Here is a 24,603-nt window from a genome sequence, read left to right on the forward strand (position 1 = left end):
TCCCTTGTGAACACAAGACGCTTGGTATCAATGGCAGATGTGATGTTAGCATGTGTTTGTATCTTTAGGTGTGTATATGTGTGTTCATGCACACCAGTGTGCATATGCATGCAGAGGTCAGAGAGCAATGTCAGGCCAATTATTCGCCACCCTATGTGTTGAGACCACGTCCCTCACTAAACTTGCAGGTCACCAATTTGGCTAGGCTGGCTGCCCAGTGAGTCCCATGGATCCTCCTCTCTCTCGCCTCCCAGCACTGAGATGCCTGGTTTTATTTAGCTGTTAGGGATCAAATTTCGGTCCTCATGCATACATGACAAGCATCCTACCAACTAAGCCACTTCCTCAGTCTAGCATGTCACTATGTTAATGGAAACCAAACGTTTTTCAGATACTTAGCAGTATAGGCTAAAACTGGGCTATGATCCAATCAGCAGTTCCCAGGAGGTGGCAAAGTTGAGACACAGACTTGGAAAGTGACTCTGACTTCCTCCACAGTGTGAACACAGACTGCTTGCCACTACAAATTCAGAGACTCAGAACATAGGTGCAAGACACAGGTACAGGCTTCTGAAACAACATCAGAGGAACAGAAGGGAGAGCATCTGACTGAATTTTTAAAAAAGCGCCCCAATTCCTGTCATCTCATCCCCCTCTCTTCACTACTTTTAGTGGAATAGATCTTGGGAGTCTATCCAGGCATGCCTGGGCTCCAGACGCCAAACTTGAAAATGCCAGGTATGGTATGGTGCACCTGTAATCCCAGTGCTGGGGAGGCAGAGACAGGTAGGTGGGTCTCTGGTGCTCACTGGTCAGTCAGCCTAGATTGTTTGCTAAGCTCCAGGCAACGGACAGACCCTGTCTCAAAAAGCAAGGTGGAGGCTGCTAGGAGGTGCCTCACAGTTAAAAGCACTGGTTGCTCTTGCCGAGAACCTGGGCTTGTTCCCAGCACCCACACAGCAACTAACAACCATTTGTAAATCCAGTTACAGGATATCCCACACCCTCTTCTGATTGCTGTGGGCGCTGCACACATCTGGTAAATTAGCATCCGTGCAGACCAAACACTCATATGCCTAATTATACAGAATGAATTTCTGGGGAACAACACAAGATTGACTTCTGTTCTCCACACGCACCTGCACATGTATCTATACACTTGTAAACACATATGTCCTAATAAACAAATACCTTGTGAGCTAGGAATGATTGCTTTCATTTTACAGATGATTATGGAAAGAAGGCAGGGGAGGGTGAGAACATAAAATAAGCTTGTATAGTGCTGGAGCAGCCTTCCGAATCATCTGCACCCACACCAAGAGCTCCCTATAGGAACTAAGTTCCCAGTGCCCAGGAAGAGTTGGACACTCATGACCCACACAATAAATAAATAAGTGAATGAAAAGAAGAAGAAAGGAAGGAAAGGAGGGAGGGAGAAAAGAAGGAAGGAAGGAAGGAAGGAAGGAAGGAAGGAAGGAAGGAAGGAAGGAAGGAAGGAAGGAAGGAAGAAAAGAAGGAAGGAAGGAAGAATCCCAGCAGTAGGAACACAAAGATATATGGATCCTGATCCCTGGGCCTCTATGGCCAGCCAGCTTAGCCTCTTGCTGAATTTCAGAACAGAAAGACCCTGTCTCAGAAAAATAAAATAGATTGTATCTAAGGAATAACAATGTTGTTCTCTGGCCTCCATTGACTCATGAAGTAACCTGTCCTGCACGCGTGAGCACGCACACACACACACACACACACTCCTCCTCTTTTAAGTGATATCAAAGGAATTTCAGAAGAAAATGAGTGGGCAAAATTGATTACCTTGCTCAATTGTTTATTCCCAAAGAGGAGATAGGAAGGTCAACACAGCTGTTGCACAACTACCAAAGCATGTTGGGAAAGACTGACCGACAAATCATGCTGCAGTCTGTTGTACTGGTCCCCCAGTAGATGAGCATGGATGAGCTTCTGTGAAGGCTGAGTGGAGGTGACCGGAGAAGGAACTGTCTTGGTTGCTTTTCCTGTGGCTGTGATAAATTAACTGGACAAACACAACTTAAGGAAGGAAGGGAGGGAGGGATTTTGTGGCTCACAGTTCAAGGCAGGGAAGTCAACAGGGGCTTGAAGCAGCAGATCAGAGTGTGATGCAGTCAGGAAGACAAGAGCAATAAACGCTCGCCCCCAGCTAGCATCCTCATTTGTATGCAGTCCAGGACCCAAGCCCAGGGACTGTTTTATCCGCTTTTAGAACTTGTCTTCCTCATCAAGAGAACTCCTCTCAGGTGTAGGCAGAAACTAGCCTAATAATTTCCCTCACAGGTGTGCCTGGAGGCTTTCTCCTTGAAGTTTCTAGACCCTGTCCAGTTGACAGTATTAAACATCACAAATATAATAAGGAAAGTTTCGATGGTCAACCTTCATCTGTCTTCATCTGCTACTTGGACATAAGCCTTGTCAGAAGCCCTCCTAATGTTAAATGTTGGGGATCGACAAAGAGCTATTAATTGGAGCTTATCTATCCTTCATGGCAGCAAACAATTCCCTGGTTTTGATTCTGCAAGCAAGAGTTTAATTGGAAGGTCAAAGTTCATCAGAAGTGCATCATGGGCCAGAAAGCTGCAGATCGTATGTGGTACCTAAGATGATGAAGATGCTCACAAGAAGCAGTTTTCCTAGTGCACAAAGAAGGACATAACTCCAGACACGATGGAGGATATCATAGCAAAGCTTGTGCTGGCTACTTTCATGTCTACTTGACACAAGCTAGAGTCGCGGATCTCAACTTTCCTGATGCTGCGGCCCTTTAATACAGTTCCTCATGTGTGGTCACCCCCAACCCCCAAATTATTTTCATTTGCTACTTCATAGCTGTGAATGAGGATATAAATATCTATGTTTTATGATGGTCTTGGGTGGCCCCTGTAAAAGGGTCATCTGACCCTGACAGGGTCACAACCCACAGGTTGAGATCTGCTGAGCTAGAGTCATCCGTCAGAAGGGAACCTTGATAGAGAAAATGCCTCCGTAAGGTCAGGCTGAAGGCAAGCTTGTGGAGCATTTTCTTAATTAGTGACCATTGTGGGTAGTGCCACCCTTGGGCAGGTGGTCCTAGGTTCTGTAAAAAAGCAGGCTGAGCAAGCCATGAGGAGTAAGCTAGTAAGCAGTGTCCCTCCAAGACCTCTGCATCAGCTCCTGCCTCTAGGTTCCTGCCCTGTCTAATTTCCTGTCTTGACTTCCTTTAAAAATGACTTAAGATTTCTATAGCTATGAAGAGACACCATGACCACAGCAATTCTTATAAGGAAAACATTTAATTGAGGTGGTTTGCTTACAGTTTCAGAGGTTCAGTCCATATCATAATGGTGGAGAACATGGTGGTGTTCATGCAGACATGGTGCTGGCTAGATCTTGATCAGAAAACAGACACTGAATGAGATCTTGAGCACAGGAAGCCTCAAAGCCCAACCCCATAGTGACATATTTCCTCCAAAAAGGCCACACCAAATCCAACAAAGCCTCAACCTCCTAATAGTGACATTCCCTATGAGCTTATGGGAGGGAGCAATTGCATTCAAGCTACCACAGCTATGGAAGCATACGCCAAATAGACCCTTTCCTTCCCAAGTTTCTTTAGTCACATGGTTTCATCACAGCAATGCTAAACCTCACTAAGACAAAAGTTTATGCAGCTCCATGAGAAAACCTAGTCTGTAAGAAACCCTAAAGGGAAGAAAACAGGGCAGAGATGAAACTAACCCAAAATGTCTCTTGTCCAGAAGCTGGGGTAACTCAAAAGAAGGAAGGACTCTTGAGAGCTCAGGAGTAGGCTTTTGGAGCTAACGCAAGACAGTTTTCTATGAAGTTTGCCCAGATAATAACAATAAAGTTATGAGTTGAGTAGTTAAAAATAGAAATGGTAAATAAACAGAACTACTTCAGATAGCAGAATTCTGTGCTGGTTTTATGTCGACTTGGTACAAGCTAGAGTAACCAGCGAAGAACCTCATCTGAGGAAATGTCCCCACTGGATTGGCCTGTGGACAAGCCTGTAGTCCATTTTCTTAATTAGCAATTGATGTGGGAGGGCCCAAGCTGTTGTGGGTGGGGCCACCCCCGGGGCAGATGGTCTTGGGGTGAATAAGGAAGCAGGTTGAGCAAGTCACAGAAAAGCAAGGTAATAAATTGTGCTCTTCCGTGGCCTCTGGTTTAGTTCCTGCCTCCAGGTTTCTGCTTCCGGGGGTCCTGCCCAGATTTCATTAGATGACAGATGGTGACAAACCATTTTCTCTTCATATTTCCTTTGGACATGGCGTTTAACCACAGCAAGAGAAACTGTAATGAAGACAACTGGAATTAAAATAAGTACGCTAAGGAAAGAGCTGGGAGACTATTTGGGGCTTTGTGGGAGACCCTTCAGCTGAGTGTCTGGAGAGCCACTCCTGAGAATGGTCATTTGAGCTGAGAAATGACAACCACGAGAAGCCTGAAAGGAAGAGAATCATCCAGGTGGTCACACAGGAAACCGTGTTTTTACAGAGCTGCGGGGAATAAATAATGTGGCCGCACAGGAGGGAGGAAGATGGGTGGAGAGAAACAGATGCACCGGGGCCTGCTTGTTCACTTGCCTGCAGGCAATTCCTCTTTAGCCTCACCTTCCTCAGGAGACTTTTTAAAAGGACTCAGTTTGCTCTCCTCTCCACCTTCCCGGAAGTCAAGCTCCCAGCATTGCAGATTCTAGAGCACAGTGGTTTGACAGACTAGGTCTGGAGGATGCATGGGCAGAAATTCTGCAGATGAATCTTCCTAACCATCTTCCTGTTTCTGTCTTCTCACTGAGAAATTTGAGCAGGCAACTCACAAATCTAAATGTCTTTGCAGTTAGGAATAGCTGCGTTAAGACACTCTGATGTGCTACTTTAGAGGACAAACTCGTCAGGACAAAAAAGGTCAGCGAGGGAGTCCATGCAGTGATGTACGTTCCAAAACCTGCAGGGACAGCCATGATGCTGAGTGCAACAGCTGCAGGATTTAGGGACAAGTCCTTGGTTTCTTCGAAACCAATGGCCAGACTGTGTAACTGCAAAATCACTCTAGGCTGACTGTAAACGAGTGGATTAAATTTGAACTCAGAACCTTGTACACACTAAGCATGGGGAAATTTCTGGGGTTGAGACCTAGACTTCCATGAATCTCCCTTTACCAGGCTTTGAAAACAGAAACTCCTCAGGAAAGCATGTTTGCCCTTTGATGGAGGCTGAGATGGTTCCGAGAAAAAATCCTGCACAGCGTTGGTGTTGGCGTCTCCTGCAACAACCTAATGGTTGAAAGATTGACCTTGCTGATTCCCAAAATACACAAAGAATTCAAGAAATTGGTCATCAAAAGAACAAATAATACAATAAAAGATGGGCTACAGACCTAAATAGAGAACTCTCAACAGAGGAATGTAAAATGGCTGAAAGACACTTAAGCAAATGCTCAACATCCTTAGCCATTAGAGAAATGCAAATCAAAACAACTCTGAGATTCCATCTAACACCTGAAAGAATAGCCAAGATCAAAAACACTGATGATAACTTATGCTGGAGAGGAAGTGGGGTAAGAGGAACACTCCTCCATTGCTGATGGGAGTGCAAACTGGTACAGCCCCTTTGGATATCAGTGTGGCGATTTCTCAGAAATTAGAAAACAACCTAGTTCAAGACCCAGCAATATCACTTTTGGGTATATATCCAAAGGATGCTCAATCGTGCTACAACAACATGTGCTCAGCTATGTTCATAGCAGCATTGTTTGTCATAGCCAGAACCTGGAAACCACCTAAATGCCCCTCAACCAAAGAATGTATAAGGAAAATGTGGTACATTTACACAATGGTACAATTACACAGCAGAAAAAATAATGACATTTTGAGATTTGCAGGCAAATGGATGGAACTAGAAAACATATTGAGTGAGGTAACCCAAACCCAGAAAGACAAATATCATATGTACTCACTCATAAGTGGTTTTTTGACATAAAGCAATGAAAACCAGCCTACAATTCACAATCCCAGAGAACCTAGACAGCAATGAGGATACTAATCTACATGGGATCTAATCTACATGGGAAGTAGAAAAAGATAAGATCTCCTGAGTAAATTGAGAGCATGGGGACCATGGGAGAGGGTAGAAGGAGAGGGGATAGGAAGGGAGGGAAGTTGAGAAAAACTATATAGTTCAATAAAAACAACTTAAAAATTAAAAAAAGTTACACTCACACATCAAGTTCCACTCACACAGCCTCTAATCCTTTATTGGAACTAAGCAAATTCCTTGACCAGAGCCAACATTTTATGAATCTCAATGACAAAATAATGACCAACAATAGAATGATGATGATGACAATTATGGACAACAACAAGAGCTTCTTAGGATTTCTTAGACATTTTGTGACATGAGCTTGGCAGCCCTAACCTCATTATCCATCACAAAGCCCTTGTGAAGGAGGCATGCTTACAACAGCAGCTGACTAATGTAATACTTGATGTTATTATAATCCCGATTATGGAGAAAATTAGGTGAATATTTGGCAACCTGCCCAAATTACTGAGATGCTCAGAGGAAAACCGAGGCTCTAACCCTAGACCAAGGAGAGTAACTACTAAGCAGGCTTGCTCTTACGTAGCATGAGGGCCAATAGGAACGAACTTCTGTTTTAAAGATGCTTTGAAAGCAAAGCTAGGTGTTTCAAAATCCATGAAAGCTGCTTCTGGTGTTTGTGTGTGTGTGTCCCTCTTTAGGCTAAGTTTTGAATAAAACTTTTGATTAATTAATTGATTTACTTTTATTTATTTACTATGTATACAGTGTTCTGCCTGCCCACCAGAAGAGGGCACCGAATCTCACTATAGATAGTTAATGAGCCTCCATGTGGTTGCTGGGAATTGAACTTATGAACTCTGGAAGAACAGCCAGTGCTCTTAACCTCTGAGCCTTCTCTTTTTCCCTGATGTATGTGTGTGTGCCGTGTGAGTGCTTGGTGCCCTATGAGGGCAGGAGGAGGCATTGCAGCCCCTGAAACGAGTTACAGATGGCTCTGAATCATCACGTGGGTGATAGGAATCGCACCCAGGTCCCTGGAGGGAGCAACAAGTGCTCTTAACCTCCAAGCTATACCTAGAGCCTCTGATTTAACTTTTGATGTACGTGTATTTCTAAGTTCACAGGAAACAAATATGTCGGGCTCCTTCAAAAACAACCTAAATCATATATGAACTTGCTTGAACACCTCTGTTTTGAACCATTTGGAATGGTCAGTTTGCAGTCTGCTTGCTTCCCAGGAAAGAAAGTCCCATGAAGGAGGTCAGGCTCTTGATGAAATAAGTCACAAGCAAGAGGAAGGAATAAAGATTAGGAAGGAGAGACAAAGCGAAGGACAGATAGATATTTATAGCATCCAAATTGATATGTATGGGGCATGGTAGAGAGATGGACTCTTTCCTTAGGTTTCAGAGATGCTAGACACAACCACTTTTGTGGAGATACTCCTATGATGTAAGAATTTTTGTCCAAAGATCAAGGGGAACCTGGATCTCTAATGGCCTTTTCTCTATTGGCCTCTGGCTAGCCATTACATTTTATAAGCAACCCCAAGAGAGGAACCAGTTAGAACTGTTTTCAACAAAGTCAGAAGACATTAAATAGCGCACTGGAACCCATATCATAGTCACCTTCCCAGGTTCTCCTCTTTGCCTTTTCCTCCCTCCTGAGCAATGTCCCATTCACAGTGGGTCACTCATTCACAGTGCACGCTGTCTACATGCAGGGAAGCCTCCATGGACTGGATTATGCTACAGAAAGAGGAGCATTACCTCTCTTGTGGGGTAACCTTGGCCGATGAGAAATAGGATAGGAGGGAGAGGTGGACATTGATGGGCCACTCTTAGTAACAGTTCCTTCTGGAAACTCTTGCAGCAAAGTATGTCATCAAGTCAAACAAGGCTGATGAGGGGTCTGTGACTTTCCTCATGACCTGCTCATGGTTCGAAGCTTCACGATGCTTCATCTCTTTCCCTCACTACCCCAGCTCCCAAGTCTGTTTTAATACCATCAACATGGCTACCCGGATACAGAGCAAATCCCCAGCACTAACTGGGCCTGACAGTTCTTGTGAATGGGATGTACACAGAAGTATCTTTTACAAATGCTAGCCCTTGACAATGACAAGAACAGAGTCTTTTCTCCAACTTTCCTATTTCCCATCCCAACCTACACAGGCTGGGAAGCATCAACAATCAGAACAGTTGGAGGCTGCAGATCAATGCTATTAATGGACCATTCAGCCCTGTGTTGTTTCTTCAGTGAGTGGGAAATAAACTTCAAAATTTAAAATAAAGTTGTATGATGTGTCTCAATGATTGCCTCAAACTCTACCTCGTAAAACTACTCCAGTCAGACCATAATTATGCCATCTGCCTTTTGCAGACAGCTTTCTTCTGCTGAGGATTCTATGTGAATCGTGCAAAGGTCCCACTTGAACAGGGCGTTCTGCATTGGGGACAGGTACACCTAGAAATCAATTCTTCCATAGTCAAGAGACAGACAGAATGGATCTCGATTTGCCCCTGCTGGGTGACCTTCTTTTATGTTTGAGATGATGGACGTACCACATCCAAATATAACTTCTTCCCCTCCGTTCAGAAGAGGAAGCAGTTGGTCGCCTTTATGCTCAAACAGTAATACTGAAAAGAAAGAAGACAGCATGCTCAAATTCTCCTGATACACAGAGAGAGAAATACTCAAGAATACACTTGGGTATTCATTTCTTTGCTGGGAAAAGTTACTAAATTCAGTCTTACAAATGGATGGGCCCTCCTATAACTCCAGCTGCAGGGAATCCAACACTGTTTAGCCTCCAGGGATACCTTCGCTTATATGAACACACCCACCTATACCCACCATCCCACATACACAGGTACACATAATTTTTAAAAAGAAAATAAGTCTTGAAAAAAATAACACTATTTCAAAATGGTAATATTGCGACAAATAGTGACAATTACATAGATAATATCATCCACACGATGATGTAAGAAATTACATCCACAAGATGTAAGATTTTTCACTCAGGATGTATGATGATAGAGAGTTGTGTTTGTCTGAGTGTGTGTGTGCATGTGTGTGTGTGTTGTGTGCTGTATGCCTGTGCACATGAAGGCCACAAAAGGGTGTTGGTTATCTTGGAGCTGGAGTGACTGGCATTTGAAAGATGCCTGACTAATGTTACGTGAGAGATGAGATCTAAGCTCTAGTCCTATGATTATGCAGTACACTGAGCCATCTTGCCAACCCCAAGATTTATATTTCTTGATAGGAAAAGAAGCCATGATATACCTGAGATTTTTTTCTCACTTATTTTAATTATGTGTATGTATGCGTATCTCAGGGAGGGGGTTCTGTGCATATATAAACTCTGGCAAGTCAGAATTGCAGGGGACTATGGGAAAACAGGCATCATCTGACATTGCCCTGAGAGTTCATTCTAGTACAATCCCTATGGAGGGGATTTTGGATATCTAGTAAGACTACATATCCATTTACCTTTTGACTTAATCATTCCCTTTCCAGGAATTTATACTGATGTTATGCTTCCAATAATAAAAGAACACACACAAGTTATTATATTATTGTCGATCACAACAAAATACCAAAAAAATGCTTCATTGGCCACATGCAATGGAGTGGCTGAGAAACACACACTGGAGAGCTGGACTGTGAGAAAAAGAAGGAGGAAGTTCTCCACGGAGGGATGAAAGTGATCTCCAATAGTAGGGATTAAGTTGGGGGAGGCGACAGAGTATGTGCAATCTGTCATAAGAAGATTTAAGAAAATACGTGATATGATACTACTCCTGAAGCGACATGAGCAAAGATCTAATCACACTGAATAGGAAACTGATGACAGACCAAAGTGTGGATACCACCAAAGTCCAACTGGTGAACCAATGAGTTTTCCTGCGGTTACTTACAGGAATATGGATAAGGGGTTACATAAAGGAGCAGAAACGATGCAAATACGGCTGCATCATCAGAAGCTCAACCAAGCATGAGTGACAGCTCACAAAACTGGGAACTTAGAGCACACTGCACAGCCTGCAGGCAGAGCAACAGGTTATATAGTGTCCTTTCCAGTTAAGTCATTTGCTCTAAGTCTCTTCTTGGCTGAACTCTGCTTCCTCCCGGGGGCTTAACTCGACTCCTAGTGTCTCTAAGTAATCCTTACAGCTTATATACGCTTGGACAAGGAATAGCCTTGTGAGTCTGATGGGTTTCAGGGACTTCCTGCAGCCTTTGAGCTGTTTACTTCCTGAGTTTAATGAATTTCTCTGCATAATGGAATGTTTCATCTCCTTATTAATGTCCTCTATCTCGACAAGTTTTCCCCTAAAATGGAAAGTTTCAATCTTGGAGGAAACTGCAATACAACATTCTAACTGACCTCCCAGCTCTCACATTCTTCCTGCCACTGTTCTGAAATGAGCCATGGGAGGCCAGTGACAAAAAGTCTGACTCTCTGGGTCTCCAACTCTGGCGAGGCATGGAAACCTTGTGTCCTGTCTGTTTTGACTCCGTCTCTCTGTTTCTGGACTGCCCTTTGTGCTCAGTCTCAGGGGTATTTCTTCTGCTGTAAAAGACAAGTGTAGAAAAGGAAGAAAATCAGAAACAGGAAAACTATTCAAATGAACATCGCCAGCAGTAATTACCTGTTTGTAATTACCAATTTAGGGGAGTACCTTAGCCTGTATATCATATTTATTTATCAAACTAAAGCAATGATTTTTCCTTTGGACCCTATAATTTCCCAGATCGCATATTTTATTTCAGTTCCTAGTACCAGACACAATTCTTTCTCTGTGGAACAAGGCCCTTAGGTCTAATCAGAAAAACGGCTTTCTTCATAATTAGTCACGCAATTATTATCCTACTAATGCATAGTGTCTGGCATTTTCATCTTGAAGCATACAGGATCCACAGTCAAGAACTTTGGGCCGTAATTCTCCCTAGCAACTTTATAGCACCTTCTAGCACTATAAGAAGTAGACCACAGGGAAGGGACTTTGAGCTTAGTCTTGGCTGTATTTCTTCAAAGTTCTATGAGTAAAGCATAAGATGCCTTCTGATAGCATCTTACCATCCACTTCTGTAGCGCGACCAATGTCAATGGCAGTCACCTTTATTGTTTCAGGGGCATCTAACACGTCCCCAGCCAAAAACTCTTATGATGTAATCCATCCTTAGCACTGGGATTTCCAACAATCTTATAGATTTGGAGCATCTGGTTTGGTTCCTGTACTATACCCATGTTTACTGTCTGTGACCTAGTTTCCCTCTCCTTTGGGTGCACTGGCCTGTCTCTCAAATTCGTCTCTAAATCTGAAAAACTCTTACGTTATCTATATATAATAAAATATTTTTGTAGGAGGTGGGCAGGACAACAATGTAAAGTCACAAACACCATCCTATGACAAACAGTGAGGTTTCAAAGATAAACCTGGTGATGTAATCTGCAAGTCTGTTGTCACCTGTTCTGAGCAGGTGTCAGGTGATCACATAAGTCCACAGAAAAGAGCAGACTAAGACAAACTGTTACCAATGTTGAATTCAGCATGAGAAGATCGCATACATCTGTAAGAGTTATCTGGTTGTTGCATCTTGAAGCACTTCCATGGGGGGCTCTGTGCATTTCCTTCACCTCTAATGAGCTCGACGGGGCTAGCACTATCTGTTCAGTTTAGCCTAGGGTCAATGGGGGACTAGTTACCCACCTCCTTGGTTATGTCTGCTCCCAGCTCCTAGGCTAGACCTGCACCCCTCCTTTTGGTTGAATGAACTGCGCCCAGGAGAGAAATGTACAGTTTCCTCAGGGAAGAGCCGTTCACTCCCTCATTGATCTTAAACTCTATGAGTTGCATTGTTTTATATCTACGTTTATCAACTGATATTTATTGCATTTAATATATCTGGAAGTCACCAGAAAGCAAGACACATCTGCTTCCAGCCAACATTTTTACCATCAATAGACAACTGATAAGCACACAATGTAACACAGGGATTTCAGTCAACCAGATGGGCTTCACCCCAAGTGTCCCTGACCCATCATCCCATCAGTAGGTGTGGGAAGTGTCTGTCCCTGAAGACTTCCTTCCTCCCTAGGAGGGGGTGGTGGTGAGGTGTGCCATATGGAATCAACTGTATCTTTCAGTTTTCTCTATTTCCCCAACCCATCAGTAGGTGTGGGGGTGCTGTCTGTATCTGAAGACTTCCTTCCTCCCTAGCAGGGGTGGTGGTGAGGTGTGTCATATGGAATCAGCTGTATCTTTCTGTTTTTTTCTATTTCTCCATCCTGTCAGTAGTCAGGGATGTGTCCGTCCCTGAAGACTCCTCCCTCCATAGCAGGGATAGTGGTGGTGTGTGCCGTGGAATCAACTGTAACTTTACATTTTCTGTATTTCCCCCATGGTGAATGGCTGCTCAAACTGCACTGTGTTTGCTGTTTCACCAGAACCCATGTGAACTGCAGGCCTGGTGGTTTGTAACCCCAGCACTGGGGAAGTGAAGGCAGTTAGATTTCTAAGCTTCATTGACCAGTTCCTCTAGCCTGAACTTCAGGCCACAGAGAGACTATCTCCAAGTAGGTAGATGGTACTTCTGAGAATGACATCGGAGGTTGTTCTATAGACTCCACACATACATGCACACATGTAAAAAAATTAGTGGAGCCAGGCATGGTGACATGTCCCTAATCTCAGCACTTAGGAGGCAGAAGCAGGTAGATTTCTGTGAGTTCAAGGCCAGCCTGGTCTACACAGCAAATTTCAGGCCAGCCAGGGCTACAAAGTGAGAACCTGGGGTAGTTTTAAGGATGTGCCCCCATTCCATGGTCTTGGGCATTTGAATACTTGATCCCCAGTTGATGGTACTGTTTGGAAGATTTAGGAGGTATGTGACTTTCAATTATTCCACTGTTGGTGGGCTGTGAAAAGACAAATGCCACTTTTTCTTAGCTCTTTCTGCTTCCTGCTTGCTGTCAAAATGTGAACTAACAATTATCCCTGCCACAATGCCTGCTGCCAGCATTCCCTGCCATGATGGACTCTAATCCTCTGGAATTAAGTTCAAATAAACTCTTCTGTAAGTTGCTCTGGTCTATCGTGTTTTTATCACATCAATGGAAAAATAACCAACATCAACCCTCTCTCAAGAAAAAGTAGAAATGGGTAGAAACAGTTGGGAAGTGTAAAAAGAATGGACAACAGATAACACCTGAGTAAAAACTCTAAATTGTAGAATTATGTTAATGTTGTATATTCAGAAGTGATGTGGGATTCCCATTTGTATGCCATGATTACTATTAATGAATAAAGAAACTGCTTTGAATCTATAGCAGGGCAGAACTTAGCTAGATGGGGAAACCTAACTGAATGCTAGAAGAAAGAAGGCAGAGTCAGAGAGGAGCCATGGAGCCACCACCAGAGACAGACATACTAGAACCTTGCCGGTAGGCCACAAACCTCATGGTAAAATATAAAATACTGGAAATGGGTTAATATTAGATGTAAGAGCTAACTAGCAAAATACTTAAGTGACTGGCAAAGCAGTGATTTAAATAGTATAGTTACTGTGTGATTATTTTGGGAGTCTGGGCAGCCAGGAAAGCAAACAAGTAGCTTCCCTACAACACATTGAATTTCAAAATGGTGTAGATTATTAATTCTGAACATCTATGTATTAAAAGGTAGAACAAGTTAATGAGTACATTATTTCTATTTTATGACGGTGTGAGAAATAAAGCTAAGAACTTGCTAAGAACATAGTCTCCTACTTAGTTTTATCTACATATTATGATCTATATTTATCTATATATTATGAGTGAGATTGTGTTTTGCTGGTCAAACAAGAGGATAACAAATAGGAGCGGGATGGAGGCCCACAGAGACCCTTTGGTAACTGAAACTGGACTTATCAGTATAGTAGCATGGTTATACATACGTGTGTGTGTGTGTGTGTGTGTATGTGTGTGTGTGTGTGTATGCGAGACACAGAGAGATGACAGAGACATCTCATGATATGAGACATCTCATGATATGAGAGTTATATAGAGAATTGTAAGTGCATTGCGTATGTTCATGTTAGTCTTATATTTTTTGGTTCTTTCTGTCCAGAGAACTTGGAAACAATGGAAACAGTGATATCATATCACACTGCCCACATAAAGAACCTAGATTTCGGTATCAAGGTCATTTCCCAATGAAAAGGACAATGGCTTTGTACAGAAATGATCTATTCTGGAGCTGAGCCAGGTAAATCACAAGATGAGCCTGAACATTTTGTGATTCTAGAGTATAGGGAAGTGCTAAACAACAACAACCATGACGATGACAACAACAACAACACCAAGAGGAGTCAACAAACGGGGTGATAGAAGGGTCAGCTTGAAGGGTCTCACAGTGAGTCAAGTTGAGCCAAGAAGAGTAATAAGATAGTGATAATAATGGATGATACACAGAGAACTACATATGCACAACTCAGGCTGGTACCCAGCAAGCAAATAATGAACACAAAGTGTAATGGTTCCTAGCAACGTGGCAGGATCTAGAATCTCCTAGTGCGGGGCGCATCCTGACCAGCAGGAATGAACGCCACCAAAAACGAGAATTCCTTCTCTGGTCACATCTTTATTTGGAGCATTCCCTTGAGGAAAATTGGGGGAAGGGAAGATAGAGCAGGGACGAGAGAAAGCTTAGAGAGAGAGCCTTGGGCCCCGAGGCAGCTGCTTTTAAACGGTGGAGAGGCTTGAACGCTGTCCTGATTGGTTAATGCCATTCTGCTGTTCTGAGCATGTGCAAGCAAGGGTGCAGGCAAGGGTGCTCAGCCCCACGTGGCTACCTCCAAACTGCAGGACCACCTGTGCCTCCAGGTGGCTCCCAACATCTCCCTCTTCTCTTGTTAATAAGAGCAATAAGGCAAAACTATTTTCCAATCTGGTCCCCACCTCACTTGGGCTAGCAGGTAGCACACCAATCAAAGACATACAGCACTTCCACCTAGACGCAGCATGCCAAGAATATCTCTGCTCCCACCCATTCCTAAGGAAGGAAAAGGCAAAGTAGAGTCAGTCAGAAAATTGTTAAGAGATAAGAGGTTGCACAGGGTGCTGCTCAAGTCGATGGTGTGAAACAGCTGCTCTTGGCACCGCCCAGAAGGTCATCTCTGCTGCCTCCGCATGAATCTTTCCTTGCAGGACATTCAGCATCCACTGGGTCATCTTCTTTATCTCTCTGGTCGGTCTCGCTGGCATCCAGATGTATGTCAGCATTCCTAGAAAAACATAAACAAAACTCTCCTCCCAAATTAACATTTAAGAGTATTAAAAACTCTCAGTGTAAAAATTCAGCACAATCAGTACTGGAAGTAGGCTGGTTTTGAACTTAGAGATCTGCAGGTCTCTGCTTCAAAAAGCAAATCTTGTTTGCCTGTACCAGCAAAATTTTTGAATTAAAAATTAAATGTAAAGAATGCAAGAGAAATCCTTTCTCTGGGGGAAGCTGTCATTGGTAGTCCCCCTCTATTGTTTAACACCAAAACAGTTGTCACTGGGAATTGAACTCATGACCTTTGGAAGAGCAGTCAGTGCTCTTAACCTCTGAGCCATCTCTCCAGCTCCCCTATTCAGATGAAAAAACCTCTAGGTAGCATTGTTTTATTCCACCCGTTGCCTCAGGCAAAAGGTCCGCCTATGTTACCTAGGATACGGTAACCAGGTAGACACGCCTTTATTATGATAATTAGGACCAGTTCTTTGAGGGAGAATGGGCATAGACCATCAATCTGACTACTTCCTGCTGACAAAGGGACGTTGTTTGGGGGATAAATGTTTTTATCTGACTGAATTTTTGGCGACAAATGTTTTTATCTGACTAAATTTTTGGCGGCTGTGGCTGTGAGCGGCAGCGGCAGCAGCAGACAGCGGCGGTTGCCCCGCCTCTGAGGCCCATTGTGGCGCGCTCCGCATGGCCCAAAGGCATGACCCCGCCCTGGGCCGTGCGCGGGCTCGCCGTTTATCCCGTAACTGCGAACTGTACCTCAGCCTCACCTCAGGCATTGAATTCGCACCGCCAAGCTCCGGCAAGGGGGGCATCCGCCCACCCGTGGGGGGGCTTCTCCTGCCCGGTCTGCCCGCGCGCAGAGCCCCGTTCTCTGGGAACTCATCTCCGTCCGCCCATGTTGCTATGGAAACACAGTTCAGAGTTTGGCCCCTCTCCGTCTTTAGGTCTTTAGCGGCGCTGCTGCTCACCACGCAGCTTCCGCCTCTGCCTCCCGAGTGCTGGGATTAAAGGCATGCGCCACCACCGCCGGCTACTTCCTCAATCAAAGTTAAAGTTTTTTGTACGTGAGAGCCAGAGACTGAGCTCTCTTATCAAAATTAGGCGAAAATCACCTCCAAAAGCTCTGTGGCTCTTTAAGAACAGGAAAGGCAGTCTTCGAACACGATCAAACTCGCCTCCCTATGAGACTGTTGCCTCCAGTCTCTAACAGCGAGTACGGAGGTGGACGGAAAGGGAGCGGAAGCCGCGGTCTCCCGTACCCCATCGTCCTCATAGTCCCGCCTTAGTTACCTCGCCTTTATTGCTGCTGTTCACACTCCTCCTGCACTGAACTTAAGGGATTTTTCTTCCCCGTTGCTTTCTGTACCTTCTTTCAGATACCTTAACTTTGATTTTTTTTTGTATTTTCTTTTCTTTTTAGGCCTATACTTTGAAATTCCTTTTCCTCCCCTTTTTGGGGGATTCAACTGACGTCACTCACCGCTCCACGTGTTCAGAGTTCTGAAATTCACGGCTCTCTGTGTCCTGGTGTCTGGTTTCGGCTTTTTCTCCCGGGCTTTCAGCACGTTGCTGGGCGCTTCCTTCTCAGGGTCCCCCAGCGTAGTTGTCAGGGTCCCTCAGTGTCCCGGGGTTTCGAGCACCAGTTGCGGGGGGCCATCCTGTCCAGCAGGAATGAACGCCACCAAAAACGAGAATTCCTTCTCTGGTCACATCTTTATTTGGAGCATTCCCTTGAGGAAAATTGGGGGAAGGGAAGATAGAGCAGGGACGAGAGAAAGCTTAGAGAGAGAGCCTTGGGCCCCGAGGCAGCTACTTTTAAATGGTGGAGAGGCTTGAACGCTGTCCTGATTGGTTAATGCCATTCTGCTGTTCTGAGCATGTGCAAGCAAGGGTGCAGGCAAGGGTGCTCAGCCCCACGTGGCTACCTCCAAACTGCAGGACCACCTGTGCCTCCAGGTGGCTCCCAACATCCTAGGAGACAAACCTCTGGGCATGCCTGTAGGGGCCTAGGTTGAGATAGGAATACCAGCCTTAAGTGCGGACAGCACCATCCCATGGGGTGGGTCTTGTGCTACATAGAAAGGAGAAAGCCTGCTGGACATGGATATTCATTGCTCTCCACTTCCTCACTGCAAACACGGGGTAACCAGCTGCCGCAGGCTCCTGCTGCCTCAGGCTCCTGCTGCCAGGATGGAACTGTGACCCAAAATAAACTTTTCACTTAAAGTTGTTTTTGTCAGACATTTTGTTATAGTAACAGACAAGTAACTGATACAGAACGCATTTAACTAAGCCCATTGGTGGTGGTGCACGCCTTTAATCCCAGAATTTAGGAGGGAGAAGCGGGCAGATCTCTGTGAGTTCGACTCCGGGCTGATCTACAGAACATGTTCAAAACAACCAGGGCTACACAAAGAAACCCTGTCTCAAAACCAAAACCAAAACAATAACAAAGTATTTGTCTTAGTTAGGGTTTATATTGCTGTGAAGGGACACCATGATTACGGCAACTCTTACAAAGAAAAACATTTCCTTGTGTGGTTTGCTTACAGTTCAGAGGTTAAGCCCATTGTCATCATGGCTGGACATGGCGGTATGCGGGCAGGCATGGTGCTGGAGAGGCAGCTGATACATATTAATACGCAGGCAGCAGGAAGTAGACTGAGACACTGGGCAGTATCCTGAGCATTGGAATCCTCAAAGCCTACCCCCACAGTGATATACTTCCTCCAACCCGACCATATGAGCTCCAATAAAGCCACACCTCCTAATAGTGCCACTCCCTATGTGAGGGCCAATTACATTCAAACTACCACAGTACTGAATGAGATAAAGGTTATTATCTTTCTACACAATAACGTATTAACAGAAAATTCATAGGTAAATAACTGAATAAAGGAAATTGGAGAAGGAATATCTCCCCAATACAGTAGAATTATAGTTCATAAATATAGATCAGTGACATTAATAACAGAAGCTAAAGTCAGTGGGCAAATGTTCACCATCACAAGTCTCATAAGCAATTAGAAGTACACAAAAGCAATTCTGTGGCATCACTGCCAAAAAATATACATCCTGAATTTCAACTTGAGAAAGCATCACACTAACCAAAATTGAGGAATGTTCCACAAAATAACTGACCATTTTTTCCTATGCGTATGCACGTGTGGTGTATGTTCATGTTCTAGTCGGTGTGTGCATGTGTGTGTAAGGGGGCATGTATGTGTGTGGACATGTGTATGGAGATCAGAGGTTGCTGTTGGGCGTCTTCCTCGGTTGCTCTCTTCTTTGTTCTTAGAGACAGGGTCTCTCTCTGAACATGAAACTCACTATTTAGGATGGGCTGACTTGTCAATGAGCCCAAGGCATTTTACTGTCTTCACCTCCCGGCAGGAGGATTACAGGCACCCAAAATTTATGTGACATGGCTGCACATGCCTATAACCCCAGCATTTGTGGTGGGGGCAGAGATAGGTAGATCTTGAGAGCTTCCTGGTCAGCCAGCCTACCTGATACAATGATCTCCCAGTTCAGTGAGAGGCCCTGTCTCAAGGCAATAGGGTGGAGAAAATTAGAGGGAGACGCCCCTCCCCATGTCCTGCTCTGATCTCCACATGTACGAGCAAAAATGTGCACATTTGCACACTCATATGTTTGTACCACACAAACACATGGACACACACACGTGCGTGAATTTTCAATTTTATCTTAGAAAGAGTATTGACTTCCCCTGGAAGAAGGATCAGGTACGCTGAAATTGTTCTCCATGGAGGTCAGGGTTGGAGTATGTTGATTGTGTTCTTATCTAAATTCCACCAAGCAGTGAACATTTATAAGTCACACGCTCTGCTGGAGGTGTGTTATTTCTGAGTGAGGAACAAAAGGAAAAGCACACACAAATCAACTTCAGCCCAGCAAGCTGAAGAGTAACCTCGGTGATGTGGTGATGTACTAGGTTCCTAATAGAAGCCACAACATTTATCATCATGGTGCTTTCCATAGACATAACAAATGCCCAGGAGAGATGTCACATGTCAGATTCACAGCCCAACTCACATTTAAAGGTGTTTAAAACTGACACAAATTGCATGAGGTGACTTTTTTTTTTAACAGCACTGATTCTTCACGACATATTAGTAGAGAAGTTGTAAATACTTTAAAAAAAAACAAAAAAGAATATGAAGAGACCAAATCTCAGTGTAGTAAGAAAATATTGGTCCCAGCCAGACAGAGTAAGGCTGCTTCAAAGGGTGCTGCACCTAAGGCCAGGGTGACTCTGACCTCCTCACCACTGGCTGATCTCCAGCACTAGTGGGGCTGGAGAGGTGGATCACTTATTTGGGATGGTGTTTGCTGACCAAGTATGGCGACCCAGGTTCAATCCTTGGGCATAGTGGCACACACTTGTAATCCTAAGAGCTGGAAAGGCAGAGACAGTGAATTCCTGGCTCGCCGGTTAGTCAGTCAGGCCTAAGCAGTGAGTTCCAGGACACTGAGAGACCCTGCCTTAGACAACAAGGTGGAGACTAAGGAAGACACATGAGGTTGATTTCTGACCTCTACAAGTATGTACACACAGAGAAATATATATATACACAAACACACACAACAAGAAGAGATGGAAGCTCACATATAACAACAAACAGATTCTAAGAAGACACTTGACTTTTTTTTTTTAGATGAATTTCAAGGTATTTTAGTTGCCACCCTTGAGTTTTTATCATGGTCATAGAATTTTAGCTGCCTTCATTTAAAACACAATCAAAAGCCGCTCTAGACACTTAGATCTTTGTGAAGAAATGTGACTTCAAATATTAGAAGGAACACTTAAAGTATACCTTTGAAGTTTTGAGTTTGACCTCCTCTACCACCTTTTTTTTTTTTTGCCAACTTTTGAGTTTCACCTCACTAACTATCCCTTAAATCTGAGTTGACTAATGCCAGTCATAATCAAATCATAGAATGAATTTAGGCAGATCCATTGTGGATTTAAGACAATGACCTGAAGTTTCTTTGCAGACAGCTGCATTGTGTCTCTTTGCCACGCTACTAGACACTGGAGCATCTCTCTCTCGAGTTAGTCCAGGAATGCAGAGGTCCTCTCCATCTATGTCCTAGCCAAAGGCTCTTTCACAGAACATTATGGTGTGTAAGATCATTGGTCTCAAAATCTGATACCTGGCCTGAGTTCTGGCCCTGCCATTTTTAGTAGTATTGCCTTAGACACTTCTTAACTCTGTAGACATTAAATGCATCTCTACAATATGTCATCATATGTGGAAGGAAACAGTAGCCAATGAGACAAAGTCCACAAAATCTCAAACATTCAACAAAGCAAGGACACATGAGACTGCCAATGGTTGAGAAAGTCAGGTTTATCTGACAGAGTGCCCAAGGCATAACTCTATTGGTTATGCTTGATATTTGCCTTTTCTGCCCTGACGTTGTAAGTGTGTATGTGGGGGCAGGGACATGTATGTGTTCATGCATGCTCATGCCAGAGGTCAAACTCAGCTATTATTCTGCAGAAGTTATCTCCCCCTACTTTTTTTTTTTTTTGGAGGCAGGATCAGGGTCTCTCACTGAGTTCTGGGGTTTACTAGCAAATTTGCCTGGAGGGATCCCTAGTCCTGGGATTACAAGTACATACCACCTCTCCTAGAATCTTCAAGTCGGTGCTAGAGATTGAACTCAGGATCTCATGTTGGCATGGCAAGCACTTCACCAAGTAAGCCATCTCCCCAGCCCTTGCTCTGCCCTTTCTGATTGCTGAGGGTGTGGAGCTAAAAAGTAAAAACCCACAGTGGCAGTAACACACAAGGAGAAACACAGAAGGAAGGGGCTTCCGTCTAGGCACCACGTTGGCCCAGCTGCTCTGTGTGTTTTTGCTAACCACTCACAGCCAGCTTAATAGTACCAAAGCAATTATGTCCCCCTGGGAACGTTTCTGCTTTGATTGTCATCAAATATGGACATCTGGAAGAAATTCAGAAATTGATTCCTAACAGTGGAGAGAATGCACAAGGTAGTGCCAGTTTAATTAAATCCTCAGCCAATCCAAGTCCATCTGATTCTCCTTCCTTTGCGTGAGGGACCCACATCCTTCCTGCCTCCACCAAAGATGCTTCCCGAATCCTGTTACCACACACCTTCCACCCTGCATAGAAAATGCGACTGCTGCTTTAAGGAAGTTGCAATCCACCAGGTTCATATTTTATTGAGTCACAATAAACTAAAGTAGAGGAAAATGGGGAAATTCGCCAGAAGGAAGATGGCTTTTTGAATGCAGTTGGTAAACAGAGTGAAAAGGGGCGTCCTGGCTGTATGTTTGAGCTGTCAGAAAGCTGCGGTGATTACATTATTCAGCAGTAATCTAATACTCTCCCACACTTACTCCCAGAGGGGAGAACCTGGGCTTTTAATCATTTAGTAATGCTCTTGTGTCCAATCTTGCAGATTTGTCAAGCGTTGTAAACGAACGAAGATTTTTTTTTTCATCCACTTCTCTCTTTAGGGGGTATTTCAGTTTCAGTTCTCATCTGCAGTCCAAGCAACTTCCAACAGAGAGGACACCTGGGAAGGGAAATGGTCCTCGCTAGCCCCACAGGCTCTGCACATGGGAGGCAAGCAGCTACCTTGGGGAGGGACTTCAACACAACACTTAGGACCCGGGTTCCCACAAGCTCGATGCAGCAGCAGAGGCCAAAGGAGATGCAGCATCTTGCAATTTTCTGGCCCTCAATGTGAAGCCAACTGTGATGAGGCCTGGCTTATGGGCTTGCTTTCCACCGGCCATTTACCCTTTGTGACTCTGTGACCTTTTCTTCTGAGGGACAAAGGTGGGTTGTCGCTTCTGCTTTGCTTCAGCTTCCTGGGCTTGCGGTGCAGTGGTGCGCGCGTGAGTCTCCCTGTGGTCTGTTGCCTGGGTGGACTGTGTGCTAGATTTCTGATCTCTGCTGGTCTTTCACACACTCCCAGAATGAATGTAGCCGCGTGAGTCTCCATCCATCTGCTTCAGTGTTTGATAATGAAAACCAGTTCAAATGAGTTAACTCTGGCTTTTGTCTAAGACACACAGTACCACCCATGCCTCAGGCAGGGCATCCAACCCGTAGAGGGTGTGTCCCAGAATAGGTTTACATGTGACCAACTCAAAGTTGTAAACTTACTTAAAACATTTTGAGGATTCTTTTATTTGTTTATTTACTTGCTTGCTTGTTTACTTGTTTTTGATAACTCAGCTGTGGCTCTTGACTGAGCTCTATAAATAACAATGTCATGCCACAAAGGTCGCATACCCCTGGCTGATTTACCCATAAGCCCCTAGAGGCCCTAAAATTCAAATTTGTTTCTTCCTGATTGTGTGGCCTGTCAGTTACTTGGTCATTCAGAGCCCCAGTTTTCTTTTTTAAAGAAACAGACCATTCAGGATGGGAAGAAGGCTCCAAGGTTGAAGCGCTTGCAGCCCAAGCAAAAGGACCAGAATTGGGTCCCTAGAACCCACATAAATGTTAGATGGGAGAGGGGCCTGTCTTGGGCGGTAGAGACAGGGCATTTCTGGGACTAACAAGTTAGACTGGGCCAGTTCTGGGTTTCAGGAGTGTTGTTAAAAATATAATGCTGGCATGTTCCCTGAGCGGCCTGCAAGCCAGGCAGGTTCCCTGCGGCGAGGAGCAGAGCTGGTCCGGCCATGCGGCCTGGAGAGCAGGTGGGCAGGTTCAGCAGATAAAAGTCTTACAGGACACAATAAATAGACATAAGGCTAAACATAAAGGTAAACATTTATTACTTAAAGAAGAGGGAGACAGAGAGACATGGAAACAGACATAGAGACACAGAGACACGTGTGCACACAGCGAGAGAGGGGACAGAAGAGAAAGGTTAAGATGGCGACCAGGGGGGTCAGAAGTGGTTGGGAGTGGGCGTGGCTTGCCCCTTAAAAGGACCAGAGATCAAAAGGAATAACAAGGAGACTACTTCAGTGGGAGACAGGAGCTCTTTGGAAGACAGGAACAGACAGATATCTGTGAATTCCAAGCCAACCAGGGCTACATAGTGAGACCCTTTCTGAGAGAAAGTGGGGTAGGGAGAGACTCGAAAGAATAACATGTAAGACCAATCAAAAAAGGTTCTTGGTATCAACTTCAGGCCTGCCCTTGCACACATACAAGTGTACACTTGCACCCTCCCACTGTGTTCCTACATACTGTTAGGAAAAGCCTCTCCATCAGCACAAAGAATTCCAATCAAACCAGATGAAGCCAAATCAAATGCCCATGTTTCATAGACGGCACACTCCCATGTGGCCGGGAGCATGGCAGGGGGAAGACAGAGGGAGAGCACATGCAAACTCACAAACCACAATCACCTGTTCCAGAGCAACCCTAAATACCATGTGGGCGGGGTCATCGCTTGGCAGGCTGGGAGTTGGAGTCCGGACCAACACATACATGTAAACACACACACATACACATGAAGAGAAAAAAACAGCACAGACCAGTTGCACCCAACTTACAGGTATGCTTAGAAAATTAAATGAGTACTCGTGTAAAAGAGGCTAAGCCTAGATCTTTAAGCTATATATGTTCAGGAGGTAGAGTAGATTTTTCATGAAAAAAAAAATTCTTAAAGCACTGACACCACAGAAAGAGAAACGTAAATTGCCCTTGGCTATTTTAAAGTTGTTCAACTTCACTAGTAATAAGAAAAATACAGGGCTGCTGTATACAGGGATATCATTTTTACATATTAAACTGGCAAAGATCCAGTCTCCAAATTGTATAACACATTCTGGAATAAATAGCCGAATTCTGCACTCTCCTACCCTATTGGCAAGAGTGCGAAGTGGCACAGCCCTTCGGGGAGTCCAAGTGGCAATTGCGATCCAAATTACAGATGCATTGACTTTCCCCTCAGCGACTCCACTCCCGGGAATTTGTTTTTCCATCTGTACCTAACCCAGCACTAAGCACAGTGACAGGCACCCTTTAGAGCTGTGAGCATGGACAACGAAATGGCTCTCTGTCAACTAAGGACAGGTAGGTGAGTAAGCCAAGGGACAATGGGGTGATATTGCTCAGCTGGAGAAGAGATTCTCTGTCCCTTGTGGAAAACACCCCAGGAAAACTATTAGGCGACAGCTGAGGAGTGCAACAGCAGCACAGGCATCCTGATTTCCATGAAAATGAAAAGGAACAACAGTGCATTTATTTTGAAATAAAAACCAGAAGTAAGACCTGTTACAA

The 24,603-nt window shown here is 44.4% G+C and overlaps 1 long non-coding RNA gene across 1 annotated transcript in view; it reads right to left on the bottom strand.

Moving 5' to 3' along the window:
• Positions 1 to 14,687: 14,687 nt before the first annotated feature.
• The window catches only part of LOC125403206 (uncharacterized), a 29,850-nt gene continuing 19,934 nt past the window's right edge, over positions 14,688 to 24,603 (bottom strand). Inside the window, exons 2-4 of the long non-coding RNA XR_015737478.1 lie at positions 16,839 to 17,088; positions 16,126 to 16,259; positions 14,688 to 15,350 (exon numbers count right to left, since the gene is read on the bottom strand). This is a non-coding gene — a long non-coding RNA (uncharacterized LOC125403206). The remainder of the gene's footprint in view (positions 15,351 to 16,125; positions 16,260 to 16,838; positions 17,089 to 24,603) is intronic.

The sequence above is a fragment of the Myodes glareolus genome, chromosome 3 (assembly GCF_982192425.1).
Source record: "Myodes glareolus chromosome 3, mMyoGla1.1, whole genome shotgun sequence".
NCBI lineage: Eukaryota > Metazoa > Chordata > Mammalia > Rodentia > Cricetidae > Myodes > Myodes glareolus.